Source organism: Lutra lutra, chromosome 1 (genome assembly GCF_902655055.1).
Source record: "Lutra lutra chromosome 1, mLutLut1.2, whole genome shotgun sequence".
Classification (NCBI taxonomy): domain Eukaryota; kingdom Metazoa; phylum Chordata; class Mammalia; order Carnivora; family Mustelidae; genus Lutra; species Lutra lutra.
Window position 1 is genome coordinate 190,683,633 of NC_062278.1, and position 15,493 is coordinate 190,699,125.

The window sequence follows — 15,493 nt, forward strand, 5'->3', positions numbered from 1 at the left end:
AATTGCCACCCAGGGCTTTTTCAAAATTTGTGTGCTGGGGTTCCACCAAGAGATTCAGTTGCTCTGGGAGGAGCAAGGAGAGGTGAAAGCAAGTTTAAAAGAGTTCCCAAGTGATTTGGATGCACAACTCTAATAATACCACCGTCTAGTATTTCCGCAGCTCGACCCCGGAACTTCGTGATGACATGGCATCATGGAAGAAAGTGTGATGTCGGGGCTGCTCTGTATCACTAACTCCCCACATGATCTGAGGGAAGTATGGGCCTCTCTCTTCATGGGACTATGACTACATTAGTACTCCAAGCCCTCATTGTGCATTAGAGTCACCTGGAAAGCTTTAAAAATCTTGCCTGTACCTCACGTCCAAACAATGGCCCCAGAATCTGTGGGGGAAAGGACCCAGGCAGAAGTTTCCATGTGATTTAGCACTAGATGATCTCAAAGGTCCCTTCTGACTTGGAAATCCTCCCTGTCTATGAAATTCTTCATCCCCTGCTTTCTGACAACCGAGGGAGACATTACGGAAGGCACACTCGAGAAGGCGGGGTCAGTGGGAGATGAAGTATTGCCAAGACCTGCTGCTCCACTCTGGCAGTGTCTTTGTGAAAATAGTAACTTTTTTTTTTTTCTGACTGATTTATGTGACAGTTGGAAAGCAGCCCCCAGAACAGGCTGTTCCTCCCCTCAGTACTATTAACATAAATATGTGCACAGGGCCTTTAGCTCCTGCTTCTCCTTGTGTAAACGAGGCTTAAGGGGCCGTGAAAGCCAGAGGCTGAAGAGAAACCAGAGAAAAGGAAGTGTCATTAGAGGCACAAGAATGAAAAGGGGAAAAGGACAGGACGTTGCTAAGAGACAATGTCAAGCTGGGCCATGGGATTAGCAGCCAGTATCAAAGCAAGTACTTCTTAATGGTATGTCTTCCAGGCGGGCCTTTTCCAAGTGCTGGTGGAGGGTGAGATTATCAAAGCAATTCCATTCCAAATCGCACGTAAAAGGCCCCTTTCCTTCTTGGTAGGACCCAAGTAGTAGGTGGAAGCTAAGGGATTTCAATACACATATCTTCTAGCTTGGGGTAGAGTAAGACTGGATTCTCTACCATGGAACTTCACAGACTCTTTAACATGCTAATAAGCATCGAGAACCACTGAGAGATTGACAGAGCTTGCAGCCTGCCAAAATTATTTGCAACTTTTTACTTAGAGGGGACATGTGCTTTCCAAGATGTGTTTGAAAAACCCAGATATAAAAACCAACTACTATAATATCTAATATTCCTGTGCTAAGAGCATTACATGAATTATGTCTTTTAATCTAAGCAACAGCGCTATGAATTAGGTACCTTTCTTTCCTTCTTTGTGCAGGTGGAGAAATTAAGGCATTGAGAGGTTGTGTACTTGCCCAAGAGGACACAGCTAGAAGGGGGAAGGGAAGGAGGTTGAGCTCTGGGGTTACAATGATCTGGATTCAAATCCTGATTCTACCATTTGCTGGAAGGACACATTTAAGTCAATTAACCTTTCTGAGTTTCAGTTTCCTTACTTGCAAATTGGAGAGGATAAACTGTGCCTTGTAGAGGTGTTGAGATTAGAGCTGGTGTATATAAAGTGCATAGTGGACGCCCCATAAATGACTATAGGGATCATCATTATCATCTTGTATTTCATATTGGAAAAGGGTGCTTATAAGTGGTGCCTGGAAAAGAATATGCATTTTGGTTAAATGGCATGAAATAGTGGGACTGGACACGTGACAGGGGAGGTCAATGACAAAGCTCTCCTGAGGAGGGGAAAATCCTCCTGCTGTTCTTCAGGTTGAACATACTCATTCTTAATGACCAGGAGGGAACAGAGACTCCTTCAGAGTTTAACCAAGGGGAGGTAGCAGACTTGGAGGCCTCATGTGCTGGGAATTGGCAGCTGCCATCTGGTTGGGCATCAGAATCTTCGAGGAGCTTCTTGAATCAAATTCCTAACCCCTGCGCCTGGAGATTCTGAGTCCACAAGTCTTTGGCAGTCCCTGGGAATACGTATCTTCTGGACCTTCCAGCTGATTCTGATTATCTGTCTGCTTTCAAAACCACTAGACTCCATGAAAGCTTGGGAAGTCTTGCGATGAGTTACCCAGCAAGGACTCAGAGGAGCCTGGTGTAATTATTTTTGGAATCCAGTGAGTTTGTGGCCTTTTCTTGCATAAGCACCCAATAGCTTTCAAACATCTGGGCATTTGAGGAAAAAATTTTCCCCATGTTTTGTGGTTGGTACAGTGGCCTGGGTTGGTGATTTGTGTAGTGATAATAGCATGAGCTGCAGCACCAGGTGGGCCTGGGTTCAAATCCCAGGACTGGGGAGGGGCAAGACATAATACTAGAAATCATGAACAATAAGTCACGATATTGTGAATAGTTAAAGTCTATGCCATCACTCAGGACAAAAGTAAGAAGCCAGACTGGAGAAATTAAGTTAAATTAAATCCTGGATTATATTTTAGTAATTGTTTTTATGATAACAGAAAATAAAACCACAAGAAATAAAAACATCTCAGTATTTTCGTGTATTGATATTTTTATTTTCTTGAATAATATGTAGGTGAGTAGCATACTCATGTCTGGCTTTAAGTTCATTTTGGTTTTTCTATCAAGTACAACTAAAACTCGCTGTAGGATATATTTTTCTTAAAGTGATGATTTTGAGCCTATTAAATATTTATACCAGCATTTTTTCTTAGGGGGATAAAAGGCTAACCTTGGGAACTGTTATCTGCTTCTTGTCTTAACATACTCATTAATATGTTTCTTACTTGGGAATGAAATTATTTGTCAAAATATCACTGTAGGGCTCCTGGGTACCTTAGCTGGTTAAACATCTGACGCTTGATTTCAACTTAGGTCATGACCTCAGGGTCATGAGATCAAGCCTTACATCAGGCTCTGCTTGGAATCTGCTTGAGATCTCCCTCTGCCCCTCCCCCTGCTCATGTGCACACACTCTCTCTTTCTCTTAAATAAATAAATAAAATGAATCTTTTAAAATAGCACAGGGGAAGGGAGGGAAAACTGAATGAGAAGAAATCAGAGAGGGAGACAAACCATGAAAGACTCTGGACTCTGGGAACCCAACTGAGGTTACAGAAGGGAGGGTGGTGGGGGGATGGGGTAACCAGGTGATGGGTAGTAAGAAGGTGATGAGTGCTGAGTATTATAATATGCAACTAATTAATCATTGAACACTACATCAAAAAGTAATGATGTGCTATATACTGGCTAATTGAACATAATAATAAAAATAAATAAATTGAAAATTAAAAAAATAAAATATCACCATAATATGTACTTTAAAAAGTAAATTCCAGTGCAACCTCTTTCTAGCTGTATAATCAGAGGCAGTATTCTTAAATTTCGTGAGCCTGGTTCTTCATCTCTAGTGATAAAGATAGTGCCCATTTTAATGGGTTGCCAGGAGCATTAAGTAAGAGGACTCATATCGAGTACTGGTGAAAGGTTGGCTTATAGCAAAGGCTTAGTTAACAGTAGCTGTCATTTTCATTATCCTGTCCCAATTCAGCTTCCTTTGTATCTGGATGGTGGTGGACAAGTAACTGTGCCTCCCTGAGCCTCATTTTCCTCATTCATGAAATAGGAATAATTATGTCTACTCACAATGTTATAAGCAATAATGGAGGGACTGCTGCTTGAGAAACCCCTTGCAGCCCACTGGACATGTCGTTAAGTATGGAATGAATGCCAGCTGATGTCATTAGCAAGAAGGATGGGCGTTCTTTGTATTTGGATCTCTTGTGTCATTCATTCCTTCGAAAACACTGTCAGGGGGAGTCTGAGTGGCCCAGTCAGTTAAGTGTCTGACTCTTGATTTCAGCTCAGGTCATGATCTCAGGGTCATAGTTTTGAGCCCCATGTTGGGCTCCGTGTTCAAACAGGGAGTCTGCTTGAGATTCTTTCTCTCCCTCTCCCTCTGTCCCTCCTCTGCTCACATGCTCTCTCACTCACTCTCTCTCAGGTATTAAACAAAACAAAACAAAAACAAAAACACATGTCAGGAACCCCCATCATAATACTTGATATGTTTCTTCTTGTATTTTGTTGCCCTAAAAACATAGTGCCCTGAAGTTATGATATCACCTTTTTCTGTTCTGAAAGAAGGCATCCTGGGATGAGGAAGAGTATAAGAATCAGGTACCAGGAAGAAAACCCTATACCCAGCAGGGCCATAGCTCCCCTGCTTGTGGGGTGCTGTCAGGGCAAACTAAATGTCGGCTACCATCTTCTATGGGTACAGTCTTTTCTCCATGGCTAATGTCTGCCACCAAGCAGTGTGTTGGGTCCTAAGGATGGGCCCATAAACTAATAGGCATATTCTCTGCCTTCATGGGGGTTCTAGAATAAAAGAAGGAACTCCCTCTTTTCTTGAGGTGCAAAGCCTTGAATTGAGGGAATATATTTGGCACAGGTTGAGAAGGGAGAATGTGGCATGTTTACAGAGCCAAAGGAAGGTAAGCATGGCTGAAACATTTAAAAGGAGAGAGGGGATATAGAGAGAAATGAGACTGGGAGGGATACATCGGGGTCTAACATGCCTGGCCTCCAAAGCCATCATAAGGACATGTTAAGGATGTTGGAGACCCATTGAAAAGTTTTAAGCAGGAGGTGACATGATCAGATTTGGGCTTTAGAATGATTACTCTGTCTTCCCCCTGGGGGAAAAAGTGTGTATGTAGAGAGACATGAGGGAGGGATACTTAAGTTTTCTTATATCTGATGCCAACAGTTGCTCCATCCTCATGGGTGAACCCAAGGGCAGTGGAAGAGCTAAGAGAACAGGAGAATGTAAAGTCAAACATGGCCATCATTTACTGGACATTTGGATATATCTGGTATAGTACTAAATAGAAATGCTGTACGTGATTGTTATGATAGGCAGGTTTCTAAGATGGCCCCAATGGTTCCCACGTTCCTGTGCAGGTCCCTCCCCTAGAGCAGGGTCTGGATCTATTGACTTCCTTCTAACAACCAGAATATAGCATGAATAATGGGATGGCACTTCCATGACTGACTGACAAGAAACTGTGATTTCTGTCTTGCCGTTGTTTTCTTGCTTGCTCTAATGAAATGCCCCATGGAGAGACTCACCTAGCAAGGAACTGAGCGCTGCCTCCAGTAACTGACCAAGGGTGAGTGAAGCCTTCTATTACCCCATCCATGGGCACTGCTGCCTGCCAGCATCCACTGAGTGAGTTGGGAAGCAGATTGTACCCAGTGGGGAGGACTGGGGCTCCATCCAGCACCATGATATTGGCCTGTGAGAGACCCCAAGAGGGAGAACTCTGTTAAGCTGTGCCTGGCTTCCTGACAGCCCCCCCGCCCCGAACCTGCAAGATAAGCAATGTGCATGGTGTTAAGTCACTCAGTTTTGGGCTCAGTTATTATACTCCAACACAGAACTCTCACATTGTTACATGATCTTACAGAAGGCAGGAGAAGACACAGTAATGAGGAGGGGGAGGGAGTAACAAGAGTGTCAGAGTGTCAGAGAGAGCAAAGATAACCAGGGATGATCAGGAAAAAGAAAGTACTGAACCTGACCAGGAAGGGGTGTGAGTCTGTGGGGGTGACGTGAAGTAGAGGAAGTCCATGCACAAATCCTATATGATGCAACCAAATTTCAACTCCAGCTCCTTCTGCAGGTGGGAAGGATGACCTTTTGAGGATGAATCCCGCAATCTGTTTTTGCTTTCAATTTCTCATTTGAATTTTGGTCTCAATCTTATGATCCTGTGCTTCTAAAAACGCTCCTAAAGGCATCTATTAATGAATTCAACATCTGGCTTTGCAGTGCTGATCCAAATTCTTTCTTCCCTTTCTCTGGATGCTGTTCCCAGTGATGCACTCCCTATGCCCTTAAGTGCATCTTTTCTACGCATTGTCTGTTGTCTTTGGAGCCGACTTGGGAACAAAAGGAGGGATCTACACGTGGTGAACTGGGTGTGTGAAGTCAGAGACTGAGCGGAATCGAGTTCAATTTCTTCCCTTGCTTGAGTTTCTTACTTAGGAAAGACTCATAGACGGCCGCATGACATGCCTGGTACTTCCCCGCGCTCCAGCTTAAACTATTCCCCTTTAGCCCAGAACTGGGAAAATATCAAAGAGTCTGGAGTCACCACTTAATTGCTGTGTGGCTTTGAGGAAATGACTTAACCTTTACAAGCCTCAGTTTTCTCTACTGCAGAATGTGGGCAGCAAGACCTCTCTCTTGGGGCTGTTTTGAGGAGGATGAAAGGAGTTGGTGCATACTTGGTGCTGAGCAAGGGCTTGGCACGAACCCTTTTCTGAAGCCCTTGTTGATGTGAGAAGTAGCTTGCCTTCTCGAGCTTTCCTACCTGGATGGCAAACCCCTACCCACTCTGGAGGCTGCCAAGCCAGCTGCCTCAGACATGTCATAAACAGCCTGGGGAGCAATTTGCTTTCAAAGAGAAACAGGCAGAGGGAATAAAAACAAGACAGCCAGCAGCGGGCCCAGCCCTGAGCCAGGACGATCTGGCACTTGGCAGAAGCCCGGCTAGAGGTGCACCGCCCAGAGAGAGTGCCTCTGCAGGACCTCACAAGCTCAGGGCTGTCCTGAAACTCCACACTCCAGGGAAGATCTGTCGGGGCTGCCCCGTGGCACCTGCATGAGCCTATTCGAAACCCAGCGTTGCCTGAAATTACCTTGCTCCGGTTTTTATTCATGCCACCACCGAAGCCCACAGCCCCTTCTATCAATTGAGTTTGTTTTGTCTCTTTAATTCTCTCTCTGGTGGGGGTGGCCTGTCAGCCCCTAAGCAGCCGTGGCCAGCCCTGCATCCTTCCAAAACTTGGGAAATAGCTAGGTGCTGGCTGCGGGCACAGGGCTTCCAGTATGGGAGTCTTCTCTATGATACCTAGTTTCTGTGTTTTCTTTCAGGAAGACAGTTTTAGGGTTCCTGGATCACAGATCCTGGCCTCCTATCCTGATGGTGATGTGGCTGGCTGTGTTTCACTGTCGACCTCTCAGGTCACTGATCACCTTCTTGGAGAGGCCCTCTCTGATAACCCTTTCTAAGCAGACTCCATCCCCTTCAGAGAGGCTTGTTTTCTCCATCACCTGTTTATTGTCTTCTAGCACCTTCTGACATCATTCTGTTTACCTATGTCTGTGTCAGGAAGTTGTCCATGTTCCCCACCAGAGCACAGCTCAGTGTGGCAGGAACTTCACCCAGCCCCCTTAACCTTTACATCTTTTTATCCAGCCTATGATGAAGGGATGGTTATCCTTCTCCCCATCTTACAGATGAGGAAACTGAGGCTCAGATAAGTTTCTGAATATCGTAGAACTAGTTAGTGGTAGAATAAGAATTAAAACCAGGGAATTGTCTTGTGTAGTAGTCAAAAGCTACATGTCGCTATTGCACACTTGAACTGTGGCTAGTTCAAACTGAAATGTACTGTAAGTGTAAAGCACATACTGGATTTTGGGGACTTAGTACAAAAAAAAGAATATTAAAATATCACATTAATAATTTTTGTATTGATTATACGGAAATTATAAGCTTTTAATATACTAGGTTAAATAAAATAGAATATTATTAATTTCACCTGTTTCTTTTTAAAATGTGGCTACTAGAAGACTAAAATTATATTTGTGGCTCCAGTTGTATTTCCACTGGACTGCATTGGTCTATTATTTATTTTTTTTAAAGATTTTATTTACTTATTTATTTGTCAGAGAGAGACAGAGGCAGAGTGGCAGGCAGAGGCAGAGAGAGAAGCGGTACCCCCAAGCAAGGAGCCCAATTCGGGACTTGATCCCAGGACCTTGGGATCATGACCTGAGCCAAAGGCAGCTGTTTCAGCAACTGAGCCACCCAGGCATCCCTGCATGGGTTTATTCTTTTAATCACTTCACACAGTAACACCTGAAATGTTAGTAGCCCTGACATAATGTCACTATTTGTGCCAATAGTGACAATAAAATTCATAGTTACCCAGTTTAGAAATCCCTCTTCTGCTTTCTACAGTCCGAGTGTTTAAAAAAATTGCCCTTTAGGGGCACCTGGGTGGCTCAGTGGGTTAAAGCCTCTGCCTTCAGCTCAGGTCATGATCCCAGGGTCCTGGGATCGAGCCCCGCGTCGGGCTCTGCTCAGCGGGAAGCCTGCTTCCCTTCCTCTCTCTCTCTGCCTGCCTCTCTGCCTATTTGTGATCTCTATCTGTCAAATAAATAAATTTTTAAAAAATGCCCTTTAATTTACCTGCATACATTAGGTGCCTATGCCGTGCATACCACTGCACAAGATGTTTCTTGATGCTGTTAGAACTATTAGAACCCACAGTCATCAGGAAGTTACAGACACCCAACCTGAATTGTCAACGGAGTAAGAGATGGGGGTTAGTTAGGAGAATTGGGGGTTGCTCACATATCTGAAGGAAGAGCTGCGTGAACAGTGACGGAGATGGGACTCAATCTTCCCCTCTCAGTTCTTTTTGAGTACTGATTGGTTCCATTTCCTCTATCAGTTTCCTCCTGTGGCCGGGGGCAGATCTGATGGGTCTTCCAGGCTCACTTCTTCCCAGTTTCATCACTACCTGAGTCAAAGAGGAGCCTCCACCTCAATCCCAAATAGGACTCTTACTGGCTTAAGTTGATCATACATGGATTTCTCTGGCCAATCCCCCAGAGGTGGCATGATGATTGGCTCAGCCAGGTCACGTGCTCATCATTTAAACAGGTGGGTGAGTTAAACTGATTAGCAGCCTCTGTTAGAACGAAAACCTGTGGAAGGAATGAAAGGAATCAAAGGAGATTCTTTTTGATGAAGGGAAGTGTACTTAGCAGACAAAATGATGCATCCATAGTGTCTTTCTGGATGCCATTGTCTTCTCCGCGGGAATGAATTTGAGAAATTATAAATATTTCTGTAAAAGTAAAGATGACGCTGGTACTGAATACCAAAGATATTAGAGAAATTTAACAGAAAAGTAAAAGGAGAATAGAAGTCTTTTGTGAGTATGTAAGGAGACTCAAACATAAGTGTCCCTTTAAGAATGCCCACCTTTGTCCATTATGACTATCTGTGTTCAAGGAGGCAACCCTGAACACAGAGATACTGGTGCGATGAATGTACTTGACTTATCGCTGCTGGAATACAGCTGCTCATTTGTTGAGTACTAACAGTGCAGAAAATAGAATTAAAAACAGTTCTGGTCTTCAAAAGGAACAATCTCATCTAGGTAGTATTTTCTGTTGAACAATGTGCTCCTGAAAAATCCCTTTTAGAGAAACTAAATGCTCTCTCACTTATATAGTCAAAATGTCTCTTTTTTTCTTAAAAAAGAGACTCGGTTCGTCTACACACGAATAGGCTTCGTCTTCCCTTAGGGTTCAGCACTCCCCTTGTCTGCTTTATGTTATATAAAGCTGTCCGCCCACTGTCATCGCACCACCACCTCTAATATCCAAGAGTGTACCCTTCCTTTGTCACTTACTCATGAGAATCATTTTTGGACACATTTCATGAAAATTGGGAAAATTGGGCTTCAGGACCTGAAATATAATTAGAGTTGAATATGCAAATACTAAAGAGATCTTGGATTAACTTACAGGGCAACCTATCCATGCCCAAAGAACCCACTGGATATTATGAAATACATACATATCTATATGTGTATTAGCTTCATAGGGAGCTAGTTTTAAAACTGTGCGCTCGTATCATTGTTCATTCTTTTCTTTATTGTTGGAAAGATGTGGTAGGAGTTTACTCTGGTTGGTTTTTTTTTTTTTTTTCCTCCCCTAACTACTCAGTTTCCCAAAGACAAAGAGATGAAATTCTAACTTTTCAGCTCAGATGCAGGGGTCTTGTCTAAACTATAAGGGCAGAAAGAGCTGCTCTTTGCTATGCATGCCTGAAGCATTATGAAAATAAGAGTCAGGTTTCTTGGCTGGGAAGACCTCATTTGGAGGAAAAGAGCTGGGGAGAGACGTTGTCTTAGGAGGTAACTCAGGCCTGCTGTACATTGTATATCATCATCATATTCTTGGGAAATGTATGAGCTTATGTTTCCACTACCTCACCTTCATTGTGCCTCATGGAGGCCAAAGATAGATAGGCAGAAGGGACCCCCTTTATAGAAATACATGTAAAGAAGTTTCCTATAGAGGTGTGGTTTTGTCAGATAAAACTTGGGGGTTTTGTCTGTACCAGTCCTCATTACACAGTCTTTCTAATTTGGGGCAAATTGATGCTTTACACAAATCATTAAAAATTAGTTCTCTAATGTACGTAGCCTCTTTGGAGTGAAGATCAGTAGAGACATTTTTGAAGGTGGGGGATGGGGGAGGGGGGGCATGTTTTCCTTCCTGGGAGCTTTCCTGTTTAATTAAATCTGTAAATTAAACATTTTTACCCTTCTCATTTTAAATCCCAGCCAACTAGTGTCTTGCCTTTCTGGCGCAAGAAGCAAAGCTACATGTCTAGCTTTGCAGGTAATGGTGACTCATTGTTGTAACCGAATGGGAGGGGAGACAACACACACAAAAAAGCTCTCCTTACTGCAGAACCCAGAATGTCATTTCTGGAAGAGTCAGTAATTTCTAGTTAAACCCTGCCAGTTTTATCTTAAAGGGACCATTACATGGCCTTGCTTTTGTTCGTTTATGATTTTTATATCTGAGTTTCTTTCAGAGCCCAGAAAAGGAATGGCACTGGCCGTCCATACAAGGGCTGAATACTCCTTTGTAACGATTTACTTGCGAAAAGTGACCCTGATGATGTCTGTGACCATGAGATTTAAATACCCACTTCACATTATTTCTTACACTGGTCATATTTAATTTCAGGCATTGGAAGGAAACAGAGCTTTTCGCAATTAAATGCCCAGTTCTATTTTCTTTTCTAATTGAGGCATATGTTTTTTTTTTTCCTACTCTGTGAGATAGAAGAGAAGTTTTCTTCTCCTAAGGTGTGCCCCACAACTTTGTCTTAATACCTTGGATTTCTGGAAAACAGCTGGTATGTCTTTATCTGGAACGGTAAGAAGAAATAATTTGGTATTAAATGATGAAGACTTTTCCCCTAGTAATCAAGAACTGAGTCAAGTGAATCCCAGTTACCAGTAACTTCCTGGCTGTAGGCCAGACAGTTCAGGATTCACAATCCCCCAGCATGTTCCCAACTCATGGATTTGTACATACTGTTCCCTCTACTGACAACTCCCTCTGCACTCCCACTTCTCTGGATCTCTCCTACTCATCATCCCTGAGTCCACTATCACTTTCTTGATACTGCCTGGCTAATTTTGGTCTCCATGGCATCCTATGTATTTCTTGTGAGAAATCATAATTCATTAATCAGGTAAGTATTTGTAGTCTTCCCTGGGACAGGTGCTAATAGCTATTAGATAGGGGTAGGAATAGGGCCTAGCTCTGGGTCTAACACATATTTTGTTGAAGGAACCAGTGGACTCATTGGACTCATGTCCATTTAACTCTAGGGCAGAGGGTCTCAAGCTTAGAAATAACTAGGAAATGCCCAAATTAGAGCCCAGATACACTTCAGAGGTCAAATCGTCCAACCTTGGCCTTACAGTCTGACCTCATCATTATTCCAACCCTTAATCCAGATTTCGATAACCTTCACCAAGAGTATCATCTCTGTTCATTATTGCCTCCAATGAGCTCTAAAAACTCAGTGTGTATTGGTGCCTATGGCAGCCATTCTTAAAGATGCCCCCCGCCCCCGCCAATCCTCTTCTCTTTTTTGCTCCCTTCCATATTTGCCTCCCCTATTGAATCAGGGCTGATCTAAGATGACTTCCAAGGCTAATAGCGTATGACTTTGAGGCTAGGTCATAAAAGGCATTGCAGCTCCTGCCTTAGTGTCTTAGATAACTTATTTTGTCCAAATCCAGCCACGGTGCTAGAGGACTCACAAGCAGCCCTGCGAAAAGGCATGTGTGGGAAGAAACTGAGGCCTCTCTGAGCACCATCTGCAGCTGTGTGGACAAGCCCCGAGGGAAGTGGATCCTCCAGCTCCAAACCTACTTACAAACACCAAGCTCATGGTTTCATTGGCCCAGACAGAAGCTGAAATACAATGGAGGTGCTTTCAGATGCTTCATACCTTGTTTCAATGCCTTCTCTAAAAGATAGGAAGGCAAGAAAGTTATTTTCACTCATAAAATACTGGTTGAAAAATCATACTTTGAATTCATTGCAATTAGAGTAATACAATAAAAATTTTATTCTCTATCCAGTTAATTTGAATCCAAGAATCCAGCTTGTTGAATTAATTGCCAGTTCCAAAAACCTCAACCCAATCAGCAGGCTTCATATATATATATATATATATATATATATATATATATATATATATATATGTTTTTTTTAATTTCTTTTCAGCGTAACAGAATTCATTGTTTATGCACCACACCCAGTGCTCCATGCAAGACGTGCCCTCCATAATACCCACCACCTGGTTCCCCCAACCTCCACCCCCCGCCCCTTCAAAACCCTCAGTTTGTTTTTCAGAGTCCATAGTCTCTCATGGTTCCTCTCCCCTTCCAGTTTCCCTCAACTCCCTTCTCTTTATATTTGCACAGTTACTTTCTCATGCTCAGAGTGCTTCAGTTGAAGGCAGCTATGCAAATCCTTCTTCACTAGGCAAATAGGCTCTAAAATTTTCCTTCAAGATACATTGCCATTTTTCCAAACTTCATCCACCTATTGTGCAGTCCAGACATGGCCACAGGTGAGGAATAAACTTCACCTTCATGGAAGAAGATGGCACAAAGAACCTTATTTCATTAAAAATGGTGGAAGGTGAGTCATATCTACTCTTGGCACGAAAACTATGAGGTGTTGAGGTCTCACCCTGCAGGTTTTGTCCCATTTTGCATCACTAAGCACTTTCATCCTTTTCATTTTCCCCTCTTACCAAGTGGCTGTCCTTTCTTGTCATTAAGGCTGACCCCAGCAGGGAACATCTGTTTCTTTGTTCAGGATGTTGGGGCTACCCTGGTCTCTTTTAGAACCCCCACTAAATTCCAAGCCTCAGAGTCAGAAGTCATTGGATTTTAATTTTTAATAGCTGTACAGTTGTATCTTTTCCTTTAAAAATAATACATGCTCTTAGTACAGATAAATGCCAAAAGATATACAAATATATAAAGCAGAAAAAAAAAATCATCATGTCCCCATGGTTAAAGCTTTTGGTCCATATCTTTCAAAGCTTTATTTTTTCTCCTTTTGTGAGCAAATATATATGCATAAAGAAAATATTTTCTATAAATGGAATACTTTAATAAATAGTACTATATAACTTTTAAAAATATGAATAAAGGGGTGCCTGGGTGGCTCAGTCAGTTAAGTGTCTGCCTTCCACTCAGGTCATGATCTCAGGGTCCTGGGATCGAGCCCCTGCTCAGCAGGAGTCTGCTTTCCCCCTCACTCTGCCAGCCTCTCTGCCTACTTGTGATCTCTCTCTCTCTCTCTCTCTATCAAATAAATACATAAAATATTTTTTTAAAAAGTCTGAATAAAATATTGCAGACATATATAGATTATAGGGATAACTACATGTGCTGAATTATTTAGGTTCCAGACTCTATATACAAATTATCTCACATAATTCTCAAAACAGCACCACGGGACAAGTGCTATTAATGTTCCTGATGGCGCAATTGAGTCTTAGAGATTATAGGTGACTTGTCTGAGGCCACACAGCTACCAGGCAGTGAGTGTGGATTCAGTCTTCGGGGCTGAGCTTTCAAGTCTAAGCTCTTAGCTACTCTCCATGTCAGTGTCTACAAATCTTCTCAGTCTTCATGATGGTGCTTGGTACCAATTCCCTCCTGACTTGTTGGCTCTCTGTGCTGAATGTCTGCTCTAGACCTTCACTTGCTCACTTGTTTCTCTTTCCCTCATGTGTGCCCCCTGCAATTTACCACAGCCTTGGGCCACCTTTCTGAGCTTGTTACATCCCAATTTATTTGTGGACTCTGATCAGCCTTTCCCTGCTCTCAAGGTGTATTTTGACCTTGATAAACTTGTTCTCTGTTGATTTTTGACAATGATGGAGGTGAGGAAAATGGGGCCAACATATATTTTGGGGGTCCTAATCAATCATGATATCTGTGAGTTCTTTCATCTTAGCAAAAGGGCGTATTTAAAGGATAATGTTCCCTTTTTTCTCCCTCCCACTCTCATTTCGATTCTGCTCATTCCTAACTGGGTTCATGGTCCCTTCCTGAACTTTTGCTAACAATGCCTTGGGTGTGTCCACAAAGCTCTTAAATCCTTCCCCCAAGAAAGGGAAAGAAGAAAAGCATCATTATATGCGGGCTGGGGTGGGGGGATAGTGTGGGGAATTGGGGGGGCACAAAGAACCAACTGGGCTTGGTTTCCAGACAGGAAAGCCAGAGTAATGGCCTGTTGCTCTCCTAAATCTGTACCGTGTCAAAATCTGAGGGCATTCTCAGCTTCCAACCAGCCATTAGCCTGTGAGAGCATGCTGTCTGAGAATGAAACCTAACTCCTCAGAGAGGAGGCAGGGTGTTGAGCCTCCTTGTTGGCTGGAGTAGAGTGCAGTTTTCCCCCCGTGGAGAGCAACAGACCATCACAGCAGCATCAAGACTTTGGAAATGGTGGCTTCCCAATTGGCTTGGTGGCAGAGAGCCCCGGGTTCTTCACATGGTATCCTCTCTGTCTCTCTCTCTCTCATAAGTAGCAGTTGGATTGCAGCCTCTGAACCATCACATCTCAGATGAATTCCATTTCTGGGACTTACTAAACAGTCTCCTTAAAGTAGCATTCATCACGCAGCATGCGGAGTTGACTATTATTTCACTGTGGCCATTAAGATGGAGACGTTCATCAGGTGGAGGTGTTGCAGGGGTAGCTCATAGGTGTGACATTGAATGTCTGCAGCGAATGACCCATAGCGGCTGTCTGGAGTAATGTTTATAGAAGGATTCTGTGCTCATTTCCAGGCTCAAAGGACAAGAACACCATGACTGACTAGTCATGTCTGAAGTGGGCATTAGACCGATCATGGTAGCACGTGTATCATGCATCTGTCAGAAGAATAGGTTGTGGAGTAATAGAAGATTGGGGTGCAGGTCTGTAACTTTTTAGCCAGAAGATAAACCATATGCAGTTGACAATTTGCAGAGCCTCAGTGTTCCCATAAATGCAATAAGGATTTTACCTCTTGGTTTTTTGAGGGGATGATAAAGTTGTTGCCAAGGTATCCAGAACATTAAAGCTTTTCAATCAATAGAAACTCTCCAGCCATGTCACTGAGAGTGGTGGCACCGGGCAAGGAAAAAGTATTAACTGGGGGCAAGAAAAAAGTATGTGAGATAATCCTGTTGCATCATTTAAGTCACTATTAGTGACTTAATAGTGATTTTGAAGATTTTTTCTCTCTGCCTTTTCTTTTGAAAAAAGACTGGTTTTACAGTGATGAC

General features: G+C 43.0%; 1 long non-coding RNA gene across 5 annotated transcripts in view; it reads right to left on the reverse strand.

The window, feature by feature from the left end:
• The window catches only part of LOC125110261 (uncharacterized), a 300,974-nt gene that overhangs the window by 45,663 nt on the left and 239,818 nt on the right, over window positions 1-15,493 (reverse strand). For 2 of the 5 annotated variants that reach the window (XR_007130540.1, XR_007130542.1), the window contains one exon: window positions 8,662-8,801. The exons of the other annotated variants lie outside the window; for them this stretch is intronic. This is a non-coding gene — a long non-coding RNA (uncharacterized LOC125110261). The remainder of the gene's footprint in view (window positions 1-8,661; window positions 8,802-15,493) is intronic. 5 annotated transcript variants of the gene reach the window in all.